The sequence below is a fragment of the Onychomys torridus genome, unplaced genomic scaffold, assembly GCF_903995425.1.
Source record: "Onychomys torridus unplaced genomic scaffold, mOncTor1.1, whole genome shotgun sequence".
Taxonomy (NCBI): domain Eukaryota; kingdom Metazoa; phylum Chordata; class Mammalia; order Rodentia; family Cricetidae; genus Onychomys; species Onychomys torridus.
The window spans coordinates 1-4,947 of NW_023412593.1; the positions used below are offsets into that span (position 1 = coordinate 1).

Here is a 4,947-nt window from a genome sequence, read left to right on the forward strand (position 1 = left end):
GCGGAGAAATTGGTGACCAGCCACTCCTGTTCATGAGCTGACACCTAGTCAATGGTCAGGAAGCCCAAGGGCTAGAGTGGGTGTGATACAACGTGGTTCCAGACGTGAGGCTGATGGATGCTCCTGGTCCCCATGGTGACAGTGTCCTTCTGTGTTTGGAATAGCAAGTGCCCTCTGCGGCTTCTCTGTGAAGGGTCTCTATGAGAGATTTACTGGGAGAGATGGCCAGTTTAAGGAAGACTCTTACTGGGAAAACCTGCTCAATAGCTCTGCTCACCGGAGGCTTCTGCACAGGTTTGTCTAACACACGGACCTCAGTTAGGGACAACCTTGCATGGAGCACAGGACAGCCAGACTGTGGCCTTGCAGTACTGTGAGGACAGCATATCTTTGGAAATGAGAAGAGAGCAAGCAAAAGCAGAGTAAGAGTTGAGAAGACTGGGGCTGGCTCAGTGAGAGAGTGCTTGGCCAGCATGGATGAGTCCCAGGCTTTCATCCCCAGCAGTAGAGAAAAGGATGTATGGGGAGATCATCCTTGTCCCACAAACAGCATCTATTTAAACTTCAGGCTAGGGAAACTGAGAAACATGACAATATACCAGGAGGGCCTGAGGGAAGTAGCCCCAACAGGCCTGTCTTGGTGAGGGGCTCATCTCAAAGACCCATATCCCACCCACTCACCCCCCACTGTCTCCATCTTCTTGTCTAGCTCTGGAGCAATTCGCTACCTGATGAATGTCCCAGGGAAAGCTGGCCAGGACGTGCTCCTTGTGAGCTCTGAGGCCTGTTGTTGTTGGATGGACAAGATCTGATGCCCCGGTGGACCTTGGTACTCAGGTTCTAAGGTATGTGCATTGCTGCTGAATTTGAGTGAGGACACACGCCTGCTCAGGACCTCAGCCTGTACTGCTGGCTGGCAGGGAGGATGGACAATAAACTGGAAGGCCTGTGTACTTCTGCTGGAGGCCTCCTGTCTGTCCTTGGATCTGTCCTTTGTCCCTGGAGGGTCTGCTGAAGCTGCTGGTCACAGGTACCAGCCCCTCATCCTGGGTCCAGATGTGGGTTGCCCTCCAACCAGAAGCATGTGGCCATGAAACTTCATCTTGGATCCCTGTACCAAAACATTCTTCTTCCTTAATCTTTCCAGAAAAACCCATCCTTGGCACTACAAACCAGATACTTTGGCTGTGGTCATTGAAAATGGAACCAGCATTGATAGGAAGGTAGGCTGGGCTTCCTGTGTGGATTGGGAGACTACCTTGTCCGTGACTGATGGCAGACTGTGAAAGCAGACAGTGCTGAGCCCCAGACTGCTGTCCTCAGATGGGCAAATGGCCCAGAGATGGCCCTTTGTGGCTAGCATGGCTGAGCTACACACTCCTGTGCAAGCTGAGGTGTCTGCCAGTAGTGTTCCCTCCCTCCCCAGATCCTACTTTTGGACCTCAGTACTGGATCTGTGCTGTGGAGCCAGCCCCTCCCAAGCCTGCCTGGGGGCCCACCATCCACAAGCCTGATGACGGCAGACCACCGCTCAGCCTTCTTCTTCTGGGCTCCATGAGCTTGTCAGCACCAATGAGATGGTACATGGTCATATGTTCAGGGAATACCCCTTGTTGGGATCTGGGGTGAGAGGGGCCAGACCAGATCCCTGGAAGCTGCCAGGGCCTAGACCACCACAAGTTCACTGAGTGGAGTGCAGAACTGTAAGGAGGAGGTACAGACCAAGGGGGAAGTATCCTGAAGTGCCTTTGGGCTACAGGAAAAGGATGTTGGAGGTTATATAGGGAGAGCAGGTGATGATGAACACCAGGAAGGGCCAGGTTCAGGTGGTGGATGCAGGGGCTAACAAGTGTTCATAGAATAGGAGGTAGCTTTCTGGGGGTCCCTGGTAGGCATCACTCTAAACAAGGTACTTAGATAACAGCTTTTGAAGGTAACCTAGGGCTGCCCAGGAAGGGGCCAGGAGTTCCAGGGCCCACTGAGATGGAGCTGTGGCCCAGGTGTAACAGGTGAGTGAGGCACATTGCTGTTCTCACTTTTAGGATCCCCAAGACATGCAGCACAGCCTGTACATGTTCCACCCCACCCTGCCTGGCATCCTGCTGGAGCTAGCCAACGTGTCTGCCAACATCGTGGCCTTTCGATGGTGAGCATGGGCTCAGGCACTGGGTCCAGGTCTTCCCCAACCTAGTCCTCTCCAGCTAGTCCTGAGCAGCACTGACTGTCCCTACAGCGATCCTGTTTGAGCCAAGCCGCCATGCTGCCTATGTGCTCCTGACGGGCCCAGCAAGCTCAGACATGCCTGGCCTGGTCTCTGTGATCAAACACAAAGTTCGAGACCTTGTCCCAGGCAGTAGAGTGGTCCACCTGGGTGAAGGCAGCTCAGACAGCGACCAGGCTATCCGGGACCGGTTCTCCCGGCTACGGTACCGGAGTGAGTTGTAGGTGGTGGTACCTGGGGCACATGGAAAGACTCCAACTGTGAAAACAAAGCCTCCTGGAAAGCTGGCCTACCCTCAGCCTCCACGCTGACCTCACTGTTTGCCCTGGTGATTCTGGTCCTCTGGGAGCAATGGCCTTACCAGCTATACCCAAGGATCTACACCTCCAATCTCCTGCCTATACCATGTCCTCCGTCAAAGGTCTCACTGTGTGGCCCGTGTGATCTGGTCAAGGCCAGTAGGCCTCCCTGAGCCAGTATGGGCCGAGCCAGTCCTTCAGGAAGCACCCCCACTTAGTGCCTCCTTACCCTCTCACTCTCTACTGGAAAAGCCACTGCTGTGGGGTGTGCTACTCCCCATCCCTGCCTGTGATGTCTGTCCCTCTCCTTCCGGCCCAGCTCTCCTTTGTCTGCACTGTCTCGGGAGTCATGGAGCTCAGAGAGTGGTGGGCCCTGGGCAGCTTCAGGGCTGCGGCTGGAACCTGGGCTCTGAAGCTGCTTTCCCAAAGCAGAAGGGAGCATGTCTTCTGGAAAGTGAGCAGCAAGAGTTTTAACCAGCAGAAGGGGCCTGTACTGGAGCCTGTGGGTGCACTTGAGGGGCCTGTAGAATACACGCTGACTCTGTCTCTTCCCTCAGTACACTGGACCTGCTGTCTGCACACGTCCCTGCACTCCTGAGCACATCAGACAGTCCCTTTTCCTACTCTCTGGTGCTTACCTGATGCAGGTCTCACCTTGTGCCTTGTTGCTCCTGAGGCCCAAGGGCAACAGAGCAGCTCTGCCCAGATCCCTAGCTCTGTAGCCAAAGCAGTCCCATGACCCTAGCCACCATGAAAAACAATACAATAAATGATTTGCACTGATGGGGAAAGCCCCAGTAGCCCAGCGTGAGCTTGCAATCCGTCTGTTTGTCTCTCTGCCTGCCATAAACAGAGGGAGGGAGGAGTCATTGCCAGGAATTGCCAGGCCTCCCAGGCAAGGTTAAGAGGAGAATTGGGATGAGCGCTCCACACAGACCTGCCTGATAGGAACAAGCTTGTAGTCTTTGCACAGCCTCTAGGATGATCACCAGGGCAGAGGCGCCTGTGTCTTGACAGGCATCTCTACCCTAGGATCATGTCCTCTGTGCTGTTATACAGAGCAATGAAACGGAAGGTCAGGTGAGCTCTGTCACTGCGCAGAACCTGGAAGGGTTTCAGGGCTTGACCTGAGAGCATCAGTCCTTCTGAGAACCCTTTGGAGTCTGCCAAACATAAACTTGTTCTCATAATGGCACATGTACAAAAATCTCGAGTGTGCACATGCTTGTGCACAAAAGCCCGAGGTGTCAACATGAGGGCTGACATTGATGGGTAGGCGTTTTCAAGGCAGAAAGTGGGTCCCTCAACCCTGAGAAGCAAAGGTAACTCAGCATACACATCACTCTGAGAAGGAAGGGTAGTAGAGAAGGGTCTACCTCCAGATTTCAGGAGACTGGCTCTCCAAGGCACAGGATGAGGTGTAGGGTCCAAGGGCAGCTACCACCCAGAGCCGGTCTGGGTTGTGCTTCCTACCTGAAGGCCACCTAGTGGCTGCTGAGGACGGTGTCCTGTTTATGGTCATTAAGGGACCAGTTGCCCCTCTAGCCTGCGCAAGATTTTAGGGTCCCGGGGCTTTCTTTGGGTTGTCCCTCCTGCAGCTGTGCACAGCTGCTCCAGGGGACACTGGACAGTTGGTAGCATCCTGTCTGCTCACAGCTTCTTTGACAAGGTTCTGGCTTTCTGTTGCACTCACACACTCCTGTTTTTCCTCCAAAGACCAAGGCCCTCAGGTCTGTAGGCTGAGGCCACCAAAGTCCTGGGCCACTCAGCAGCCCAGACAAGACAGGTGCCCACCACAATACATTTATTTATTTGGGGTAGGGATGTGCCTGGAAGTCAGAGGACAATTGGTGGACATCAGTTCTCTCCTTTCAACCATGTGGGTCCTGGGGACTGAACTCAGGTTGTCAGGCTTGACAGCAAGAGCCTTTACCCACTGGATCATCCTGCCGGACCCATGGTGGCTACTTTTTATACTGGAACCACACTCCTGAGCTGCTCCCAGCCTCTTGACACACACCAACAGATACACCACAGATGCCGCACATCACACTCAACACGCATACACGCCACTCAAACTACACGCCACTCAAACTACACGCCACTCAAACTACATGCCACCTCTGCATTGTGTCACAGACACTCAAGCCATGAACTCTGGCCAAGCTGGACCCACAGGAGAATGGACTAAGCCAGGACCTGAATCTTTTATTTCTGTAGAAATGAGTTGTGAAGAGAGGCTGGAGAGCAGCCCTGCTGGGAGCTGTGTGGCAGGAGGTGGCACAGAGGACAGCCTGGTTAGGGAAACTCTTCCTTGGCAAAGACCTAAGGGACCTGGGAGCACCACAGTCAGGACAACAGCAGGAATTACCTTTCTCAGATCTGATAAGACAGGTGGAAGGAATGCTGTGTATAGTGGTGAATGTG

The 4,947-nt window shown here is 53.9% G+C and overlaps 1 pseudogene; it reads left to right on the forward strand.

Annotated features, from left to right (window-relative positions):
• Positions 1-142: 142 nt before the first annotated feature.
• LOC118575720 lies at positions 143-2,855 on the forward strand (annotated as a pseudogene).
• The last annotated feature ends 2,092 nt before the right edge of the window (positions 2,856-4,947 follow it).